This window comes from Strix aluco, chromosome 1 (assembly GCF_031877795.1).
Source record: "Strix aluco isolate bStrAlu1 chromosome 1, bStrAlu1.hap1, whole genome shotgun sequence".
Classification (NCBI taxonomy): Eukaryota; Metazoa; Chordata; class Aves; order Strigiformes; family Strigidae; genus Strix; species Strix aluco.
In genome coordinates, this window is record NC_133931.1 from 4,876,552 (window position 1) to 4,901,033 (window position 24,482).

At 37.5% G+C, this 24,482-nt stretch overlaps 1 protein-coding gene across 3 annotated transcripts in view; it reads left to right on the plus strand.

Moving 5' to 3' along the window:
• The window catches only part of TRAPPC9 (trafficking protein particle complex subunit 9), a 536,307-nt gene that overhangs the window by 266,960 nt on the left and 244,865 nt on the right, over positions 1–24,482 (plus strand). The window lies entirely within an intron of this gene.

Here is a 24,482-nt window from a genome sequence, read left to right on the forward strand (position 1 = left end):
AGTAATTTCTCTAAAATATTTTCATATGGAATTGTAATATACTTTGTGGTATATTTCTTATCATAATCTAGACATTTGCATTGCTAACTTTTTAGGTACAGAAAAAGTCGTTACTCTGTATAGTGGGGAAGAACAATTTCTCTTAATTTTGCATTTTGAATCATGTTCCAACAATGAAATGTTGAATTAATTTAATTTTGAAGAGTCATAATAATGTGACTTCTGTCTGAGGTTCTTAACAAGGCTTGTTCAGAGGCTTTGGAACATGAGATGTTTTACCCCAACACCTCTATGTCAGTAACAAGTTTCAGAAAAAGTCTCCAGTTCATCAGAAAATTGTTTTTGAAACTTTTGCTTTTAAAGCAAATTTAACTCTATGCTCCTTATTTTAATTAATTTGATGACCTAGCGAGGGCCAGTTTTAAGGAACAATGATCCATCACTATTGTCTGCATTACCTATTAAAACTAAACTGACCCCAAACGCTAGTATTTGTGTACTCTTTTAAATGCTCGGGTTTTTTTTCAAGCATGTGAACCATCCTCAACTCACATGTTAAAACATGTAACCACTTTGTTTATAGATGAGAAGATGAAATCTGGTAATGGTGTAAAGTTCTTTGTTGTAAACATGTCAAACTTTAACCATAATCATCTGTCTCTGAAATCATGTTTATCTGGCCTCTGTTCTTCAGAGGATTCAAGGATTTGGTGGCACTTGTTTGTGTGACTGGCTTTGACTATGATTGCCCTGGTCCCCATCAGTAAAACTGGTTTGTGTCAGATGCGTGTTGTGAGCTCAGACAGGTCACTTAAGAGTCATCTTAGTTCTGCGGAGTGGCATTGACCTCCAACAGGTTTGTAACCTGGGCTCTGTGTTTGAAAATGTTCCCTTGGCAGTTTTGCATGGGAGATCACCTTAAGGATGAAAACTATTATTTTTTTCCTGTTTCCTTGGTTTTCTTCTTTTAATTTTCTTCTCATGCCGAATTCCACTATTTTCTTAGTAAAAGAGGCTTTTAGAGGCATAGGATTGTATCTGGTATTCCTGCCTAAATGATGATATTCATAGGTGACAGTGAAAAACATGAACATAGCAAGGATTTACAATCAAATCTCATTGCCTGTGGAGTTGGTAATTTCTCAGGCTGTTGTTTAGTTCAGTTAAAGAATCCTGGTTACTTTAGTTTTCAGAATGTATGAGCACGAGCCAAAACTCCATGGTATTCTCTGCCTCATAACTGCAGAATCTTTTGAAGCGCAATCTCTTGGCTGATTGTGGCCTACATGTTAATTTTCTGCATTAAATAAATCAGGGAAAGGGAGATCCTGTGGGATATCAAATACTTGATTTGCCACAAGTTATATAGGATATTTCCTTTTGGAAAGTTCCGGTGGCAGAAAATGCTGGTTTTGCAGAAGCCTACTTTATTTTTTTGTCTAATATTTTCTCAGTCTGAAATTGCTATTTTAATATATTATCTATTTTGTGTAACTGAAAAAATATGTCCATGTCGATTCTGTGATTCTGTGTAGAAGCTGTAGTTCACTGTGGAGATTATCAAAAAGAACATTTTGATTAAATGCCTGATTTTACTTGAAAACAAAAGCAAAAAATGAAAATTAAAAACAATGGAGAAATTTTAGTTTCTTTTAATTAACCATAACTTCAAATATTCAGCAGTTAAATCTTTGCTAGTTGGTTTCACAATGTGGTAGCCCTAGCTGCGGTCATCATGAGGAAAAATACTGCAGTCCCTCCAGAAAGTGTACCATGGCAGTACAGGCTAATTTTGCTTTTATTACTGTGTGGGATGTCGGAAGAATTAAAAAATTGTTTTTTTCAGATTGGTAGGTGGGAGTAATAAGTTGTTGAAATGAGTGTGTGTGCGCGCGCGTGTGTGTACACATGTATTTAGACAAGGTGACATACTGTCTTTTGGAGTTTAAGTTGTCTTTCAGTGCCAGAATATATTTCCTGTTCAACTCTTATAAGCATGGAAAAGTGCTACGTGTTTCAAGTAACCTAAAATGTAATGCGAGTTCTGTTTTCCCTCTGGTTTTTTTTCTTGATATTTTGAAGTGATTGACCTTAACTGTCTTGTAAGAATCAGCTTTTTAGTGGAGTAATCTGTACCAAGTACCAATAATGAGATAAACATACACAAGCTATCTTAAAAGTTCGTTGACTGTTAACATTTTCACTAAAAGAGAACTGTAATCTTAATATATATCATTAATAAGGCAGTACTCTACAGTTTCTTTTCTTGTCCTGCCTTGTCCAATATTTTGATGTCATTGGTAAGAAGGTACTTTAAAAATAATGTAGTACTGTAGTGTCAGCCAGATATTTTTTTTTTCTCTTGATCATCACACTGTTTGCAGTCATAGCCTTGCTTCGCTTTGAGTTTCGCTTTTCTGTATGTTAAGGATAACTTGAGTTTTAATGTGAACCCTTTACTACTAGCCATCATTGTAATACAATCTTTGCATATATTGGCTGAAAATTTTGCCTTAGTGTTATGCAATAAAATTGATTCTATGATTATTCAAGGCTTTTGCTATATTGATGGTTACATTGATGGGTTTACTTTATTATAAGTGCTCACAGTGAAACATGAATGAATATTTAACATAGTTTTGATTAAAAAAATGACTGGCTCTTGTTCAAATTTATAAAAGCTGGACTTCAAAATTCCTTTTAAATTTGGCATGTTTAATTCATATTAGAATTAATATTACATTTCTAAATTTATAAAAGCATATTGAAATAATTTTTCATGTAAATTTGACAATCCTGTCTTTTTTTCATTAAATGCATGGCAAAGAGTAGAATTAAAAGTTAGTGGCATTGAAATTTTGGTCTGAGGGTAAGAAGTCAGCTCTGAAGGTTGTCAGAGGAAAAAAAGTGGCTCTTAGTGAACACTGTTGGTTATGATTTCATGCAATTAAATGACTGGGGAAGGGACAAGTATTTAAACATGAGGAATCATAAAAAAGAAAATACGTCAAAGGCTAGAGTGAGAGTTCTTAATATGTTGTTAAAATTGATTTTAAGATTTAGGAGATCTCCGTAAAATGAAGTTGTCTATTAGGCAGGTTAGTAAATCACATGTAATTGAAAAACATAATCTTGCTCAACACCACCAAGTCCAATGTTCTCTAAAATTTATGACATATTTTCTTTTTACTGCTGGGCAACAAACCAAATGTAGGAATAGCTGTGGTTTTAAGGTGAATATATTAATATCATCAAATCAAGGAAACATAGCCTGCAAAGTTTAATGAGGAGAACCAAGACTCTTCAAAGGCATATGTCGTGCAAGTTCCATGGTTGGATTTGAAAATGATCAGATGGAGGCATTTGTAGTTGCTGGCTGTGCAATATTTTTTCAATCTTTATTTGATTTATGTTGCTAAGTTTTGCAAGCAAGCAAAATTCTGAAACCGAACACTTATCAGTTTGACGGTACTCTTCTGCATTTCATAGCAAAATTATCATAGGTACAAATGCTATGCACAAAATGTTGTTATTGAACTTGAAATAGACTGAGTTTGAAATAGACTGTTGATTGAACCTGGAATAGGCCAGACTCAGGATATTCCTGCATTCAAATGAGAAGTACCTCTTAAGCGAGAGGTTCCCAATGCTTTGCACGTACACAAATTTCACAACAGGAACTTGTTTTAAATTCTACTACATAAAGCAAAATAAACTTCCTTCACTGCCTGCAACCACAAGGTAAAGACATCTTTTCCTGATGATTCTCATATGTATAAGAGTGAAGATTTATTAGAGAAATTTAATTTAGGAATTTAGAACTGTGGACACCTAAAAATACTAGATGTTTTAATGTATCAGGCAAATACTTTTCTTTCTCTATAGAAACTAACTGAATAACTGAAAACCAATGATTATACATGAACTCTAAAGACAGCATTTGAAATAATATTCTAAGAAACATACATACGACAAGCTTCACCGTGGGGAAAGTCCAGAAATAGCTTTTTTGCTTTCATTCATTTTTAAAATTGCATTCACTCATTTCATTCATTCTTCACTTCTTCCTTCATAATATATACAAATTTCAAGACAGTTTATAATGTTTAAATTAATCATGGATATCTTTTCACAATGCAGTGCATTTCATTTTCTAGTATGTGATTAAAGGGAAAACTAACAACACTGCTACCGAATGCTCTCCAGATCATAATTAAGAAAAGTGATGGTTAGTAACTAAAGTCTTAATTATTTACTTATAGGTAGAGAATGCTACACATTTTGTTGTGGACTCACAATAAATAGTGTATCTACCAGCATTACGCAGGCATACTGAGAGAAAACTCAGAATTGAAGGGGGGTTTTAAATTGTCCCTCACAGGTAGTTGGAATCAATAGGAGAGGTGGATTTAAAAGTGTTTTGAAGTTTTTATGAACATGTGGTTCATGACAGCTTGTTTGGAAGTTCTGTCTAGTTAAGTTTCACAAAACATCTTATGGAAGCATTACTTTTAAAAGAAATTATCTTAATAATTCATTGTATGTTTTAGAGAGCACCAAATCAGAATCAATTTTCACAGCTTATATATTTCATGGATCTTGAAATTAATTACTGAAACTACTCACCCATTTTATTTTGCATTTTCCAGTCTGACCTTAGACCATAATTAAATCTTCCTTTCCACAATTTATGTGATTAACAATTAGGGATTGCAGCAGTGTCAAATCACCACATCCTGAGTGCAGAGGAAAATATTTTAAAGTATCTGTCAGTGAGCAGATGAGGAAGTGATAATGATACATCTCTAAGGCTGTGTTTTGGATGCCATCTTGACACCCTGACAGCTTGTTGTCCCCAAGGACCTAGATAAAAAGAGCCAGATCTCTGCAGATGTGATAATTGTTAACAGTTTTGCTTTAGTTGGGACAGTCCTACAATATTGCTCTTCCACCGTATTTGAAATTCCAAGGCTGTCTTGGATGTTTGTTCAAAGACTAGTTTTAATGGGGAACTGTAAGGAAGTAGTTTTACTTTCTCTTTTAATAAACAAACCCCTCATACGCCCTCCACAGGACCATGTAGATTATCTAGATATAAGCTTGGAAATATGGAGAGTTCAGCAGGATATATGAACGTCTGCCCTTCAAAAAAATTATGAATGTCATTCTGTTCATTCATCAAACTAAAATATTCTTTAAATTATTTCTGGTTTAGAGTTACGGTAGTCTGGCCATTATCATCATTAGAGAGATGAAACTAAGAGTGTTAGCCAGAAAATCTCAAGAGTAAGCTGTCTGTAAGGTAGAGAATAAGAGTCTGATTCATAGGAAGACCAAAACTGAGAAACAATCTGGTGGTAAATGGATTTTACTAGGTAACCAACCTTTTCAATCCATTTAGAAAAATCTTCAGGTTTTTCATTTTTATTTTTAAGATGCAAGAGAGGTGGGAACACTTTCATATCTTAACAGCTTGTGTGCAGGCTGTTTTGGGGGATATTTTGGCAATGTCAAACAAGCAACATGCTTTAGTTACTGGGAAGTGTTAAGGGACTGGGGTAGTACGTTGAAAAAATGGACTAACTTGATAAAACTAGGGCATCTGGCACACGAATAATGTTCTTGCATGTCAAAACATGCTATTGTGTGATATGTTTTGCATCAGCTGTTGTTTCTAATTCCTACAGAAGCCTTGGTAACTCTTAACTGAAAGGAAAAACTTGTAGAGAAAGGGTTTCAGACATAACCGGACCAGTAGTGTTTTCAAAGAAAAGATGCTAAGAATAGAGAGCACCCTAAAGTGAAAATAAATTAACAAAACCTCTTGCATAAAGACAGATAGCTTGAGACAGGTTGGGTGGAGTGCCAGTGGTTACTTCATGTCAGATTTCTGGAAGAGCTGGTAGCTGAAGCTGCAGGTCCAGCATTTCTAACAAAGCAGTGAGAAGAGACAGGAAGGAAAATGTAGTAATAAATACTAATGGAGTTGTCTTAAGTATTGGTCTAGGGCCAGTTTCACCAATGTGAAACTAGTGGGTTTTGCTTAAAAAAAAAAGAAGACAGGAAAGCAGACAGGAAGAGGAAGAATAAACTGATGAAATGCTGATGGCTCAAAGATAAGCCTCACCATCTCTCCAAAAAGAGATCAGACTACTACACAGAACCATAGAATGGTTCGGGGTGGAAGGGACCTTCAAAGATCATCTAGTCAAAACCCCTGCCATGGGCAGGGACATCTAGGACACTAGATTAGGTTGCTCAGAGTCCCGTCCAACCTGACCTTCAACACTTCCAATGAACTTCCACTTCCACAGCTTTTCTGGGCAGCCTGTTCCAGTGTCTCACCACCCTCATTGTAAAGAATTTCTTCCTTGTGTCCAATCTAAATCTATCCTCTTTCAGTTTAAAACCCTTGCCCCTTGTCCTGTCACTACAGGTCTTGGTCAGAAGTCTTTATCTGTATTTCTTATAATCTTCCATAATCTCAAAAAACAAAGTACCGTAAATGAAATGGATGCAATGTTGTCCAGAAAAGAAAGTTATCTTTTCTGAGACTAATAACACAGAAATGTGCTAGAAGTTCTGCTGTCTGAAGTGACTGGAAAAGTTTTGATTAAGTGCTATTCTGAGCTACCAGTGTAATTCAGCTATGAAGAAAGGTGTATGTGACGTTTGTCCAAGACTGTAATGAAATCTCCCATGGGAAGCGTCTTATAGAAGAGCTCAAATCAAACCAGAATAGGAAAAAGTAAAGTTTTGGAGGTGATCAAGTAATGAAGACTTATTGCTGGGTTTATTCTATGGTGGTACTACACTGAATAAAATTAGATCAATTCCCAAAAGGTGAGTACATCTGGCAGGTAAGTTCTGTGTTCACTACTTAGACATCTAACACAGTCTTGCTTGCTTTGAGTTGCAGTATGTCTCTGAGACACATTTCTTTAATTTAGCAAAATCAAGAGCTGACTGATCTCCAGGAATCCATCAGAGGACTGGGTCTTGAGGGGGAAAAAATTGTTGAAGTAGGGCAACTTCTGGCGTAAGAGCGTCCTGAATAGAAACTGTCTGTTAATAAATGCAGTCTAGATTTTTTTAAAGACCATTAAGGTTTTCAACACAATGTTACAGCAGAAATACTGGCAGAGGGGAAAGTACCAAATAATGGTGTTTAATCAAATAGGAAAAGGAGAGACAGGACATTGTGATGGAAGGAAAATTAACTCATTCAAGCTTGATTCAGGCACATGTGCCTAACGGATTTTGTTATGCTGAGTGAGTGACTTTGTTTTTAAGATTTCATTAAGAAAACCATTGTATTTTTAAGAAAAAAAAAAAAAGTTCTGCATAGTTTACTTCTTTGTAGGAATATTGCTTACAACAGCTTACGATGTTTCGGTTAAGCCATAACAGGTGATTGAGGAACACCATAATGATGATAAATTGTTGCACAATTATGCAAGGTACTTAATTTTCTAGGTATTGTTAGAAGTAAATTGAATAATAGATTAATTGAACATCCAAATTAAAAAATGAAAAGCTATCGAAATAATTATGAAAATGGGTTACACTTTCAAAAAGAGCTGTGAAGATAATTATAAGGAACAAGATTGAAAAGACAGAAAAGCTGTCTTGTAAAGCAGTTGGTGAAAAGTAACACTGAATCTGCAGAGAAATAGATTTCTATTACTTTGATGGACACAGAAGATAGCATTTGAATAAAAATTTAGAAAAATATGATTCAACTTCTGGACAATTAAAAACAGAAAGAAGGAAAAAAGATCAGAAGATGTATGTATTAACAAGAGAGGCAAGAAAGGTGCTTTGATCAGGCAGGATTTTAATTGCCCAGCAATTAAAACAAATTGTACAGTTAAGTGTGAAAAGAATGAGAAATGGAAAATATGCTAATTGTAATGGAGGAATATTCTGAATAGCCTGTGTAGGACAGGTTCAATGTGTAATTGGTTTTGGGCAGTAAGCAAGAAAGGAGGCCTTATTCCAGAACACATACGCTGAGCTTCCCTTATCTGGCTTCTGACATTTTTTGGCTTTTGTTTTATTTCACTTGAAAAAATAATGCATGTGGTTGGAACTGAATGCCATGGATGTTGTAAATGCAAGCAGTCTTTTCACTGATTACATGGTAGTTTGGATCAGACTCTTTTTTACTGATAAAGTGTGTTATTTGATTGGACCATTACATCTTCTCGGTAGAAGTGCAAAGGTACTGTGTTGTAGTTTAAAGTTTGTACTTAATCAAGTTAAATGGGAAGTTTTCCTTTTATTTTTGTATTTTACCAAAACCAAAATTTTCCAAGTATTCCCACCCCCATGTGTTTTGACTCGTAAATTGAGGCCAGCATAACCTATCATCATCAGAAGTTCTCTGACAAACAGACATTTTGAGGGGAGGGAATTTGGTTTAATTTTCAGTGTTCATTCTGAAGTAGTCCTTTATTTTGTCAAGGAAGCAGAAGTGAATTAACGACTATAAAGAACATAAATCCACCTCAATAAGCCTTGTAATACTGAAATTAATAGCTTCCAACTGTCAAAACCTCAACAGTACGAGCACAGACCAGAACAGACAGATTTGTATGAGGAAACATAAGCTTTGACTGAAGTACTCTCTTTCATGTTCTCTCCTTTTCTCCTTTTTAGTCTGTCTCTCTCAAAATTGGCAGCTAATTGTCTTATTTTTTATGATAAGAGATTTTTTTTTGGTCTATTTTGTGATTTTTTTCTTAGCCTGTTCCTTCCCCCTATTGTCTCTTTGTTAAAACAACGTCAGAACTTGATTTTACTTCTGTTTTTGTTTGTATCCCAGACCTTTGTATTAAGCAATTATAAAATATTTCTAAAAAAGGAAAGGTTGTACAGTTTTAGGCCAGAAAGAAGTTAATTTCATTTGATTGATTTTAATCATTAATTGATTTAATTTTACAAAGGAAGCCAGTCAAACAGAAAATCTTTCCTGAGCTGTGATTGTGTGTGCTTATTGATAGTGTATAATCAGTAGCAAACTTAAACTTTTAATTTTAGTATCTGTATCCTTATTAACCAGAAATTCAGGCTCACTTTAATAACATTTCTGTTTACCTATGGGTACATTAGAAAAAGTTACAGAAGGAGAAGCGCTATTTTTTGTGCATTTTAGGATATAAAAGAGGAGCTGAGCAAATGTGTTCTGTAGGATGTCTTTGTATGAAAGGGCTTTCATCAAAAGATATTCAAGTTGTTTTCTGTTACTCATTAAATTTTCTATAATATCGTATAAAGTTGTGGCTCAATGATATCAGACATGTACAGAGCTGTTACAGAACTTTTATATCAAGGCCAGACACAAGAGATGAAATAAGGAAGAATCTTAATTAAAAATGTTAGTAGTATATAGAAAGGGTAAAATGTCTCGTCAGTGTCTGGAATTACACAGAGAGAAATAATTGGTTGCCTCATGTGAAAACTTCAGGAAAGAAAAAAGGCAGCAGCAGCAGCAATCCTCAGTAATTAAAAGAAGTGTTAAGTGATAATTACATTTCTGTACTTCGATAAACAGTCAATTGTCAGTTATCTGAGTGAATGATGGGTTTGGGTTGTTCAAGCTAAAGGAAAAACCCAGGTATTAAAAGTGTTGGAGACCATAAATCAGAAACTTCAGAAACTAGGAGCCACCAGCCCTGAATTTTTCTGGTTGGAAGTCTTCCAACAGCCCTCCCAGCTGTGGGAGCATTTAGTAAATTTGTTTTAGTGGTACATGAAGTCTCAGAGTTGGTTTTACACTTCACACAGGCTCCACACTCCAGCTGAGTGTGGGGGTCAGCAGCTCAGATCTGGCAGAGCTTCTTGGCTTGGGCTTTGTCTTACTCATAGCTCAGACTAGTAGACCGGGTAAAACATGACTTTGCACCTATACATTAGGCCACTTGGATTCAGAGCCCTTGTTTGAAATGAGATCTATTTGTAGCTCCTTCATTCTGCCCAGAAATTTAGGCCCGTGTATAACCCCCCCAAAACAGGAGCTGACCCCATGGGGTTGGGTGTCCACGCTGTCCTGCCTAGTGGGCTTCTTCATGGCATTTCACTCCCAATAACAGCATCACCTCTTGCTTTACTGTCATGGTTTTTTCCATATATACTTCACATCCAGAAAGAAAACATACAGGTTTCTCTCGCTAATGAAATAACCAAATAATGGTAGCGAAACAGTGAGAGGTAATGAAAAATGAGTGAGAAATGTAATCTAAATTTTGAGATTTGAAAGAAAATAATATCAGTAAACATCTGTCAATTGGAGTGAACATCCTGAACTTTGCCTGTTAAAGAGGCAAAATGACCTCTTCTGGTTTCCTAGCGACTATAATTTTCTATAACTTGCTGGAGCAACCAGTGACTTTCTGAACATCTGTTCCTAATGAAGGTATTAATCAGCAATGTGCTCACTATTCACTGTTTATGAACTATTTTTGTTAAACAGTTAGGCTGCATTGAAGGGTATTATTTCTGTTTATGGGTGCTTAATAGATAGTGATTTGCATTGTCTCCATATTGTTTTAAATTAATCTCACAACATGAAATATACATCTTTATGTTATTTAATTCAGAAGTAGATGGCAGAAGGCATCTCAATATAATTTGTTTGGAGAGCCTTTTGTAAACTTCTTGAGCACTGTCTGAGAATCTTGCTGCGAATAGGAATTTCAAGATTAAATTTATTTGTGACTCATTTCCAGCCCTTTTGTTCTCATGTCAATATTGTTCTTTAGTTTAAATAGCTTTTCTCTCTCTCTGATGTCTGCCTTTTTTTTTTTTTTACTCTTGCTCTTTCTTTTGTGTACTTTAAGACAGCAGTCAGGACTACCGCTCTTAGTCTCTTTGATAGCATAGGGGGTTTTTTATTGCCCACCCCACAATTATCTCAGTAATCTTTGTCTGTGTCTGTTTTAAAGTGTGTTTTTGTTTTCTTAGATCTGGATGACGAGCTTAGATCTTCAGTAACATTATTTTTGACACAGATACTCAATGATCTCTACCTTAATAATGTAAATCTGTGCTTTCATTTTCAAGACTATCTCTTGTCCTTTATTAATCACTAAAATTATAGTGAACAATATTTCACAGAACATGATGCAGGCTATTGAAACCAACATTGCCTTTCTTACAACCATTAGTTTGAAACAGGCAACAATGAAGTAAATCCGGCTTATTAAACCTTCTGGCTTATACCAAAAGTTTGTGTTTTAAGAGCAGTGTGAATTTTGTTGGTATCTGGCTACAACGTAAGTGTTTCGCAGGTTGCTGCTGGCTCTCTAGTGTTTCTCTAGCAGAATCTTGAACGTTTAAGGTGGATAATAATGTAATCACTCTGAGAAAATACAAAACACCACCAAAACTTTCAGAAGTTAATTTTGATTAAATGTCAAGTTTCAGGTACTCGACACCATGACCAATAGTGTAGTAAAGCAGTAGCGGGCCTTATTTCTGTCAGAGATTAACATCATATTGTGAAGAAGCATCTATAATATTTCAAATGGGAGTAGTTTGTCCACTGATGTGAAATTCCTGTGCTATTAGGTTTTTTTCATCACTTAATGTCTTTCTTAGCAAACAGTGAGGAAGATGCTCCACATGACTTTGGGAGTCATTTCTCTGAACAGCTGGAATGTTGTCATATTCGCCAGGTCTGTGACATTCCCCCAGCTGTGCTGATGATATTGCTATAGAAGATATTTTCTGAAGAAAAGGCTCCTTCCTGCTGTCATTTGCCCTGATGCCGAGAAAACTCTCCATTTGTGGCTGTAAACCCTGCACCTGGGTAGCTGTCTAGTAAGAATTGGATTGATGCCTGCAGCTCAATCTCTAAATGGCCAGATACATAACAGTTTTTCTTCCTATTATCTAGGCTTGTATTCTGAGCGACAAAGTGGCATTTGTCTATCCAGGTGACTTGTATTGTCCTTATGAATGTAGAATCAAAGATGTGTTTCTTGTAGTATCCTTTGGTGTTGCTAGCTGGAAATTCAACAGTTCTTAAGAAACCCAGTTATACAGATGAATTATAAGTTTAGATTATTCTTCATTACACAATAATTATGGTTTTTGCCACAGGCACGCACAGAACCTTGGAAATCAAAATGTACGGGGTGTCCATGCCCAGGTGTTGCCTCTGTGGGGAGAGGCCGGGGCTGCCCCGTGCCGGACACAGCTGGTCCCAGCTGGTCCCAGCCGGCTCCAACGGCCCCAGCGCAGGACACAGCTGAGCCCCTCAGCCAAGCTGGGAGCGCCCGGGGGAAACCAGGTTTCAGCAAGGGCCAAAGGCGGCCCAGGCAGAGGAGGAGGAAGCCAAGGAGGGAGCAGCAGCAGAGGGACCCCGAGGCCGGAGGAGGAGGAGGGCAGGAGGTGCTGCAGGCCCGGAGCAGGGATCCCCTGCAGCCCTGGAGAGACCCCGCGGGAGCAGAGACCCACCCTGCAGCCCGGGGAGGGCCCCACGCCGCAGCGGGGGGATATTTCCTGCAGGAGCTGCGGCCGTGGAGAGCCCAGGCGGGAGCAGGTTGTCCCTGAAGGACTGCAGCCCGGGGAAGGGCCCGGCTGGAGCAGGGAGACGGGGCAGGAGGGAGGAGCGGCCCAGAGGGCTGCGAGGGACCCACCGCAACCCCCAGCCCCAACCCCTGCGCCCCTTGGAGGGGAGAGGAGTCGGGAGTGAAGGGGAGAAGGTGGGACTATGTGAGAAGGTGTTTTAATTTTTGATTTACTTTCTTACCATCTAAATCCACTGTAATTGGCAATAAGTTTAATTTTCCCCAAGTTGAGTCTGTTTTGCCTGTGACAGTGAATGGTAAGCAATCTCGTCATCTAGCTTGACCCATGAGCTTTTTTATCCCTTTTTTCTTCCCCTGTCCTGTTGTGGAGGGGGAGTGAGTGAGCAGCTGGGTGAGCACCTGGCAGCTGACCAAGGTCAACCCACCACAGAATGTTACTTCAATATCTCGATATTTCCTTTCAGTTACTGTCTCCCGGGGAGGTTGTACTGCATCCATGCGGTTGCTTGGAGCCAATAATACTCAGAAATCTCTGCGAAAACAATAGATACTACACAAAGGTAAAAAATATGCTAGAATGACACAAGGCAAGGAGTGAAAATGAGACAATACAGAATTGTTTGCTTGTGAGAAATTGTTTTGGCTTTTTAGCTGTCACAGTACATCATTTTGGTGCAGGATGTCCATTCAGAAAGCTCTGCATAATTCAGTCAAGTAAAAATGAGCAGAGGCAAACCAGGACTGTGACAGGTATCAATACATGCCTGATAGGGGAGGCAGCTTGTAATAGCGGTTGGTGATGATAATCTGGAAACTGTTCTTCAAAACTCACGGTGGCAGACTGAAATTCTTCTGTTATTTTCAGAGAGTGAAAAAATCCAACTACTTGGTCATCACGCGGAGCTAACCTTCACAGGTTTTCTTCTGTTCTTGTGATAAGTTTTCTTAGGCAAGGTTTTGTGTGAGGTTAAGAACAACTCTGACACACTATATAACATGAGTCTTAATCCCTTTTCTCTTTCAAAGTATCTTTTGTATTTCATTGGCACTGGCAACTTGGTAATAATTCAGTAGTGTTACTTAATTTATGTAAAATACCACAGATGGCATTTGTCTCTGTCTTTCATCTGGAGTTTCAGTTTGTGGAGCTCTTCATTTACCACACGGCATGCCTTAATAATCATCAAACCTTTAGTCAAATTAAGTTGGATAGTTCAATGGTATGAACTCAACAGAAAATTGTTACATATCTAAATTTAAAGATGAAGGGACTACACCATTACAGAAAACCAGAGCTTTCATTTAGCCCAGGAACTACATTTTATTCAGATTTTGTTGCCTGTAGACACTGACTAAAATGTTGCTCCATTGGAGTTTTGAAGCAGGTTGACTGTGCCTTCAGTTATCTCACATCATAGTTTAATCTTCTAATTAGAAACTCACTGTATTCTGTGTGGGATAGTGGACATTTCGCAGTTGGAGAGATTCCAAATGTGACCCTTGATTGTTCAGTTATTTTCATTTTTCGTAAAAGTTCACACTAGCAACATGCATATTCCCAGTGTGCCCCTCTTTTGGATATCATTGGGTAGTGCTGTTGGATGGTACTATTTATACGCAGACTTACAGTAATAAAGTCTTTGAACTACCTTTGGGAAGAAGCTTTAAACTGAAGTACTGTAGTGATGGCTCCGATGCTTTTCCTGACATGCTAAAATCTAGAGAGGAGGTTATATGAAGGGCTTTTCTGAGCTCTGAGGTAACACTGAACGAAGAGGAGATGTAAGTACAGGTTCAAATATTTTCAGTGCTAAAGTGGAGTTGCCCTGAGCATTTCACTAGAAATTAAATACACAGTATCTGACAATTAATAGTAAATTAAAACTATATAAGCAGTGATTAGACAGTCTTTAATTGTCATTACTTCATATTCTGATGGCAAAGTGGATTTAGTAAAGTTTGCAAACACTGAAAAAAACACAAGTAAATATTTTGCTCAGTAAAACTTTACTCATATGTAATAATGTCTAGGTGAAAAGTCATTTGGGATTTTTTCTATTTTGAAACAGGGACTAAAATGAGTCTGAGTCATCTTGCTATTCATTAAGTAGCTCACTCCTGCTCCATCATAAATAATAAATGATATGATGGGAAGACTCATCACTTGTTAGTGAAATTTGAATATCAGCAAGTAAGTTAATAGATACACTTAAAAAGCAAGCTAATGTCAGCATAAAATATCTTTGAACCTTTCTAAAGCTGTATGGTGAAGATCAGGACTGGATACCTTCTGCAGCCTAAGAAAGTGGAAGTTGCTGAGATCTACCTATAGAGCTGTTTCCTGATTTTTTCATTCCCATACCCCATTCAAACTAGCTATAATTGGCAAGAATATTGAATATTTGGTTTCTTGGGCTTACCCATGAAACTGGGTGATTTTCAGATGTTCAGATAAGCTTATTCTGTAAGATCCTTAAGATGTCAGAAACAGCTGTGTATTTCTTCCTTTCAACTCCTGTTAGCAGGGAAACCTCATTATGGAAGGTCAAGGCATTATAAATAGATACACAATGATTACTACCCCCCCACACCCCAAACCCAAACCCCAGATCACCCCATAAAACCCCACCTGAGATCTCTACCCCATTCTGGGGTTGAATATCTTAGAACTTCTACAGGAAATCCTGGGAAGTGAAAAGGATGGTGCTGTCAGTATAAATGCTTCTTTCATTCTCCTCTCTCCCCATCCTCTCCTTTCCAGTCTCCTGTGTGTGGAGGTCTCTTACTGAAGCCAAATCATGTTTGTGATTTTGAAGATGTGTGGATTAAAATATTGTAGGCTCTGTTGGATGCCTGAAAACACCACCGACACTAGGAAATTTATACTTTACCCCGCTAATTGTTGGAAAATATGAGCCCTTGATTGGTATGCAATTAGAAGTGTAGCATTCTGTTAAACATATCACACAGCATATGGCATGTTAGTAGCAAATCCTCTAATTTAAAATGAAAAAAGTATGTAGTTCTGCATATTAGCAATTTTTGCAGGGAATAAAATTTGCCATTTGTCTAAATGTCAGAGGGGGAAAAGCCAACCTTAGTTATTTCGGTAATCTAAATTTGGTTTGTGTTTGATGAAATGTCTGTTCTCTAACAATAAACAAATATAAAAAAGGAAAAGCCATAATATAGTTCAATGTGCTGTTAGTTCCAACTAATCAAAACTATGCCTTTTATTAAAAAAAAATTTGAATTACCTTACCACATCTGCTTCAATTCAAGCATGTTAAAAACGAGGAAGCAAAACCATAATTGCAGAACAACAAAAAAGTCAAAGGACCATGAGTGGAATTCATTGATGGGCAATCAGATGGTGCGCTGTTTGGTCGATTAAAAACATAGAATGGATCCATAGACAGATGATCCTATCTTTAACAACCTCAGGGATTTGAAGGCTTGATAGACCCTCTGGACTTTCAGTTCCTATTCTCTGATGACATTTTCTTTTGGTGGTGTGTTTTGGGGCATTTTGGAATAACATTTTCACATATATACCAAGGTGCTGCAAGAAAAACCCTTCTGAAGTCTTGCTTGGATGGGCCCAGGTCTGACTAGTACTTAGAATATGTACTAGCCCATTTATAAGGCTCACTGTAAGCACTGCTAATTGTAGGCATGGTTCATTGAAAGGTGTCTCGGTAGTCCAGGCTAAGATGGGAGCAAGTAAAGTGCATCTGAGAATGAAAGTTTTCTTTCACAATGGATGTGCAGGGTTACTGTGTGTCTTCAAATACAATTAGTCTTGGAGCGGATTGCATTTCATTGATTGACTGCACATACACCACAGTTTTTATCAGCGATATTTAAAAAACTTTGAATGCTTTAGACACGTTTTTGTTAACAGGGTACTCGATAAGCTTGTTATTTCTAATATTTGTAGATGGCCAATTTATCTCATGTTTGGCAGGTAGTATTTATCTTCTTCCTCAAATCTTCTGACTTCCTAGTCAGTCTTTCACTGTTGCTATGTTAGGATAACTCATCACTTTAAAAATGTGCCTTATTTCTGCTTTAATTTACATCTTGTCTCCGATCTTTTTGCCATGGCATAGTAATTCTGAGCCATCAGTCTAATGATACATTTGCCAATGTATCTCAAAGTAACCTCCAAACATTGGCTTTATTAAGTGTTTATCCTGAAATGGTAAGCAGAATTCCCATTCTGCTTGTCTCCTCATCGTCCCTGTCTTTGTCACCCTCCTACTTCAGTCACTGGGAGTGAGTCTTACTGCAATAGAGCTGAGCGCTGCAGAGCCGCAGCCTAGCCATGTGAGAATTTGCGTCCCTGTCTTCAACTGGGCAGGAAAGAAAATTTTTCCGCTCTAGCAGATAACTGATCATTTATTATGCTCAAGTACTGACATCGGTTTTGTTGTGACTTTGTACTTCATTTTGACATTGCATTATACAGTCAATTTGGCACTGAACTGGAGAAAATGAGAATACTAGGAAGACGATTCCTCAAACTATTAATTTTATATGAAAGACAGCTCTCCAAAACGTTGCATGGGAGGAGGGAGTTCTTTTTCATTCTGCTTTACTCACCAAATTACGCAGTTACTTTGGAAATCTTAACTCTAGTAAATTTAAAATATTTGTGTTACGAAGCCTGAGGTTTGGTATTGGTTGTTCCTGTTGTGTGTTGTAGTCACTAATCCTTTTAATGAAGAGCTTTTAGCATTGAAGAGATTCTATTTATAGTAAAGCCATTAAAGCATAAAGCTCCTCATTGCTATTCTGCAGCATGTAGCTGTAATGTTTGTCAGTGGAGAAAAGATATTTTTAGCTGCAGCATCGAAAACCGAGGCTGAAAGGTCAAGAATCCTCGTGGGGATATGTTCTGCTACATCAGTGCTATCACACAGCTGCTGTTTACTCTCTTATCGTTCTTCAGTAATAAGAAGATTTCTTTATTGTGACACTAAAGGTATAAAGCATCAAAAGGATTTTGTGCATGAAATGAATACTCAGGAAAGGATGATGTATCCAATCACATTAAATGTTCTACTTCTCCTTAAGTGAATGATTTTATTTTCCCAAAGACTATCTCAATACCTATTCGTCAAAAGATTCATTCTAGGAAAGTTTTTTATTAAAGGGGATAAGACCTAATGCAAGCAAAAGGCAATCTGCTGAAATAGCGAAGAATTTTAAGTACATGCTATTCTGCCTGACATCTACACCATTCATTTTCTTAGCAGCGTGCTGCATGAACGGAAGACATAATATCAACGTGTAGTTTGCCAAAGAAAAAAGAGCCTGGAGATTTCTATTGGTAATTTGAGGAACAGAATTGTGGGTGATGGTGATTTTATCTGCTACAGGACAGCTTGTAGCACACTGGATAGGTACTCAGCAAGCACAAAAAGATCATGTGGTCCTATTGAAACAGGATATGATAGATGATATATAAAAGGGAGAAGGGAGAAAGGAGGGGGAAAAAGGGATAATTATAGGAATACAAGGCTGCATATATTAGCTGACTGTACAATGTGGAGGCTTCAGACAGTTTTCTAATATCTTTATATTAAAATCAGGGTGAAAAGAGATTAATTGCCACATTGAGAAAATTAGGGCTGTATGATCAAAGGAAAGGCAGAGAAGAAATGGCCTGTTGACAGATGGCTTATAAAAATGAAAAGATTTTTCAGAGGATATGAGTCTGGAGTTTTGTGCTGCTTGGGGAGACACAGGCACTGTCATCATATTTTAATAATAATAAGCTACTATGTAACTGTTTTTATTCACCAAACATTATGCAGCATAGGAGAAGTATGAGTAAAATAATACACTGATAGGTACACTTTCTTCTCAGGGTATAATGAAATTAATTGTACTTCTCTAAAAATTTCTTCGAGGCCTTGCTGCTGGAGGTTGTTCTTATCTTCTGACACATGTATTCCATTATCACATACCTTTTAAAGCAGGTTCCTTCATATCAGGAAATTATTTTAATTCTACCCTTTCTGCATAACCAAAACATCTTTTAACACCATCTTTTCCAAGCTTTCTCTCTAGGCAGTATTTGACTTAGTCCATGTGGTTATAACTGTTATGTTGTTCTGTCTGATAGAATCGTGCCAGGCAGCAGCACAGAGTGAGCACACATTAATAGGCAGCTCCTGTCCTCAGGATCTCATACATAAATAAACCAAAAATTGAAGGATTGTCAAAAAAGAAACTGAAGAGATCTCAATTCTACGGTTATTTTCTTTTGTAATCGGATGAGATTTAGGTAAATGGACATTGGCTGAAGGGTATGGCAGTGAAAAGGAGGGTATGGCTTTATGAAAGGACAAGACTTAAATGGCTTCTTCCTAACAAAACCAACAGATGTTGCTTAGTCCCATTAATGGCTTGTTCCTATCAAAACCAACAGATGTTGCTTAGTCCCATTATCTTTCATCTCTCACTCTTACATGAAAGAAACTTACGTGTTTGTGGCTCTGTCACTTCATGGCACAGTGACTCAGCTCACTAAAATGGCAGAAAAAAAAAAAAACAGGAAAAAAAATAGTAGTTTCTCTTTTTTTTCGGGAGGGTCAGGTTAGGAGGTTGGATCAGTCTGCCTCGTAACGAAGGCACTGAGTGCTGCGACAAAGGAGCCGCTGGCTCACACGGTGAGGAGTCAGGGTGGGCAGAAGAGGAGGGCAGGAGACAGCCCAGCTTCTCCTCCTCCCTGCTGAGGTGATGAGCTCTTGATTTAGCTTACCATTGTGTGAAACACAGGAACAACTCTGAGGAAGGCCATGAGAAACAGGGACGGTAAGTGGAGAGAGGCTCAGTTATGCAGGAGGAAACTTGCATGAACAGCCGGTCTTGATGTGGAAGAGAACATCCTGAGAATGGGCTGTCAAGAGCTGTCCTCACGCCATTCAAAGGGCTTGGCCTATCCCTGGTCTAACTCTTTAAACCTACATTGGTATCTGCTCCTCATAGCTTCAGGTCCTGTGGTGCTGGGACATTTTTTTTTTTGTTGGTTTTGATTTATTATCTTTGAATATACATGACTGGGAAAAAGAAGGACACTACCTGGGGGCTTAACACTGACTTGGGAGGTTGTTGCTCATATGTGAGATACGCACATACTACATGGAATGGAGGAATTGATTCTGAGTTCTTGACTTCATGCTGTGTATATATACACACTTCCTTAATGAAAGAGAAACTTCATAAGCATCAGTGATTGATTTAATGTATTGGAAGAACTGGAAATTCCTGGGATTTTGATGGTAACACAAGATTTCTTTCAAAACAAAGTATTCAGGATGGTTATAATTTCTTTCTGTAACTGCTAGATACAGAAGGAATCAGCAGAGAATATGATAAAAAATTACATAAACTCATAATCCGTGATCTTAACTACAAATTAATGTTATTTGTTTATAGCTTTCATAGCCTATAGAAGTAGTCACGGTGTTGGGGGGGGGGGTGAGTAAATTCTAGGTCACAGACTGGGAAAATAGTGTTTAAACTGATTGTTGATACTTTGTGTGAAAATGCATTTGATTTTGCTGTTCTGGCTACTGGAGTATTGTGGAAATCCTGATGTATACTCTAGTTTTCCTCAACTTCCCTAGTTAATCTTGACACTTTTTATACTCGCTAGTCCTGTGAAATCCCGTGTAGGTTTACTATCTGTGGTGTATTCTCTCTTGCTTTCTTAGACTATTTAATTCTTATTTGGGCTTAGACCAGCTTTAATTACTTTAATGATGGTGGTTTTGTTGCAATTTTGCAATCACTATGACATCTTTTTTTTTGTAGTTGCTTTTTTTACAGTTAGTACATACTACCTAATTTGCTTTATTAGCCAAGCATTCTTGGGAGAAACAAAGGGTTTTTCCTCTTTTTCTATCATTGGTGGCTTTGGTTTGTATAAACATTTTGTTTGTAGTCTAATGGGCTAATGCTCCCTCTTGGTCATGCATTGGCACAAAGTTGAAGACTGGTAAATTTTGGTATCTGTTGACATTCAACTTTGCTGTAAATTTGTAAAATTCAATGCAAGTCAGTTACTAAACCACTTTGCTTTCATTAAATTCTCCCCTGGATCTCTTCCATGTGCAGAGATAGGTTAAAAATAATTGCAAAGTAGACATGCCGGCCTTTATTGACTTAGATTCAACAAACATGCAGCAATTGACAGTTGCCTTTTACTGGTTTCATATTTTCACTTTAAAAACATAGTTTCCGTGAGAGAGTGGAAATGTCAAAGCTGTATCTGTAGCAAAGATAAAAATACTTGCCTGTAATTACTGTTCTCTGAAAATGTTTATTGTGAGAGAGGTTTTATCTGTTCGCCTTTCTGCTGTATCTGAGACTTGTATATTCTTTTCTTGATTTGTTTGTTAACCAAGGGGATTCTTTATCTTCTTACTGTCATGTTTTGAGATCTATTGTGTGATTGTCTCTAATTTGAAATTTGGCAAATTTTTGAAGTATGGAAATATGACCTAGTTCTGACCTCATATACCTATGCTGCATTTTGTAGCAATGCCCCTAGCACGTTTGATGGCCCTGCAAGTGCTTTTATTTGCAATCTGTCATCACAAAATGTATTAGACTCTGGGTTACTATATAAAGGATTAACGATTCCTGACACAGCTGAAGTTTCAGTTTAGGAATCTCAGTTTAAATCTCCTCGCAACAACTGAAAAACCAAGGGTTGTTATTAGAGAAAGATTGAGTCGCTTTGAGAGATGTGTGGAGACCTGTGCAAAACTGTATGTGCATCGGAGAATCTCATAATTTCAGCTGCACTTTCTGGCTGGTACAGAGCAGCATCTGGAGAGCTCAGTTTACCTACTTGAGCTAATCTGTGACTTCAGTTTATTGTATACACAGAGCCTAGATCCAGTTCAAATTAAAACGAAGTACTAGGTCTTAACGTTTTGCTCGGTCTGAAGCAGCAGTTCTTTGATGGTAGAAATGTTGAGGGCACTCTTGCAAATAAACCTTCAGGTGGTGGCTAACATTTTAATTGTCCTGTCCTTTAAATTTGCTCCTTTCAGGAGTCTTGTCGATGCAAATGCTGACTCCATAATACAAAGCTAGGGTGACTTGTAATTCCAGTCCTATTTGTTAAGTTGATGGATTTTATGTGTAACTAGTGACTTGCTGCTAGTGGATGCTAGGTGTAACTACTGACTTGTTTTAATGTCTGTTTAAAGCTCTCATGAATCTCTGAAAGAGTCTTAAGACACATTTTTTTCTGTGGTTTCCTGCTTGTGGTTGGGTGGGTGCCATTCAAGATTTGCAAGGAGTTAAGAGCTATAGGTAGCCTTGTCTGACTGCATCTGTTTTTATATAGCATTTCAGCATTTGGGATCCAGTGCAATTTATGTTAACAAAATCTAAATTGGGATACTTAAGGGTAAAACATTTCTGAAAATGAACTTTGTTGTTCTTGCTGTCAGTTAAATGACTAGGTCTCAGTGTAAAATCTTCCTCTTTGTTCAAGATTCTGACTTGTGTGCTGTTGACATGCCGGAAATGTAGATAAGATGTGATAAAAGGTACTGTTACTATTGCCTGCCCACATACATATTTTTTTTCCTGCATAAATACACCTACAGACTTGTTCCATACAGAGGTCTAAGTAGCTACATAGAAACATATATTTGTTTTGTTAATTCACAGAATTTTTCTGTGTTATGTTCAACATAAACATAGATAAATAAGCCAAGATATCATCAGGGAAAACCATGTTTCTGCCAAATTACATTACAGTAGGCCAAAAACATTCCTTCCAAAACATTCCTCAACACTTCTGAAGGAATACCTCAACCAGTGCATGCGACTTCTAAAATAATCAATCTGTTCCTAGGGAGTAAATGTTGAAGATGAAAGAATAATTTTGCTTTTTCACCCAATAACTCTGAATCTAAGAACTGTACAATGAATAATCCAAACTGATTTTTAAAAATGTGGAAGGAGAACGTAGGTATGATATGGGGGAGCCAAAGCCTATGATGTCTAATTTGGACATCATGCATTGCATCTAAGAAAAAAGTGAAATATGAGCCAGAAACATGACTACGTAAGCAGATAGCCTCTTTGATAGCTCAAGTTTCTAACTAAATCCCAGAATAAAATGTTGCAAAATTTTGCAGAACTGCTGGAGCTCCTCTTTCGTACTGTGCGTATCTGAAGAAACATATCATTATCAGTCTCTGCAACTGCATTGCTGACCAAGGCTCCAGTGGCATTTTAATAAAATAAATGAGCAAGTCTGTTTAACTGCAGAAGCAAATCCTATCTTCACCATTTTATCTGTTTCCTTCCCTGAACTCCTCCTCCCACGTCAGCTTTCCAACTCAGCTTGTGCTAATACGCTCTCCAGCATCTCCTTCATTTTTCTTGGCTTGTGTTGACCTCCTGAGCTGACAGAGCTCAAGTCTCGCAGTTCCCATTCTCTCTCAGGGTTCATGGGATGACGTGGAAGATTTCATCCCTTCTGGCTCCAGATTTGAAGTCCTTCAACAGTCAAATTGGGTATCTTTCTCTCAGGGCAGGATGAACTGACTTTTCTCTTCTGGCCAACATGATGTTTATAAGGCTGGAAGCTGATCTGGGAAGCTAAATTATTTATTTATTTATTTATTAAAAACACAAACCTTGGAGAGCTTGATACCGAAGAATGGTATATTTCTAGGTAAAAAGTTTGTTGTAACTTTTAAATTGTCCAACTGCACTGGTATGAGAAGACAGTTGTTTTCACTCAGTTGCTTACCTCTTGTGAATTTATGATGCTGTTTTTCTGAGAACACTGAAATGTTTCTTATCATCAGTGAGCGAATCGTATCCCTGTGAGAAGCATAATGTGCATATTACATATAGACAGACTGAGAAAAGATCATTACTTTGCCTCAGGCTACAAAATAAGACAGTAATATAGTGGGAAGCTCAGTCTTGCAGTCTCCCGGTTTAACCAGTGAATGACTCATGATACTGGCTTAAAATGCACTAGGAATGAATGATGGAGAATAAAGCTTAGAAAATGATGGGTCAGAACAATGTCTCCTATTCAGGGTTTAATAACGTGTGACTTTCACACCGGTTTTGAAATTAAACTAAAACTATGGGACTATATTTTGCTTCTGGCAATATCCCTGATTAATAAGCAAAGCAAATGTTTTTCTACACTGAATTACTTCCAGTATCTTTATTTACACATCAGTGTGTCAGAGTAGTCCTTTCTCTTGTCATTTGGCTCTTTTTTTGTTGCTCTCTTTAGCTGCCACTGGCTTGACAATGAGGTGGCATTAGGCTTATGTCTCTCTGAACGTGAAGACTTCCAAATATCTTCCTCAGCGTCACAGTGATATTTCTGTCCAAAGACTTTCCTGATCTGGGAATTGCAAGAAAACACCTGTAGGAAATGGTTTTACTCTTAATTGCAGATAGAGCATCCACAAATGTATGCTCAGTTTCTTCCAAGCCCAGTTCAGTATCAAGGCTCAGAGAAACTTCAGATGGGATGTCAAATTTGTAGTGTTCTCCTGATCCTGAAACCCACTGCTTCCCTTCTCCTTCCTCAAATGTAGTTTGAGGAGGACTTTTAACTGACCTAAGATGAGGGCTACTCCGAGGGAGCATTTGTGCATTCCCCTCTTCCTGGTTGTGTACTCCTGGGTTTTGGCAGTAGTGTTTGTATAGCTGCTGGGTAAGTCAAATTAAGGAGTTGGTCCCTCTGAAAACAAGTTTTCTTCCCTCACTGCCAGGTCTTCCTCCAGATTATTTCCTGAATTACTTTGTTCTCTTTTACTACCTAACTTGTTCCTGCTTTGCCTCTTGCCAGACCTCCCTGTGCTAATTAACACATCAGTCCGACAGAAGACAAACCCGGTGAGAAACACAGGTAGTTTTCTGTAGTGTTAGTGA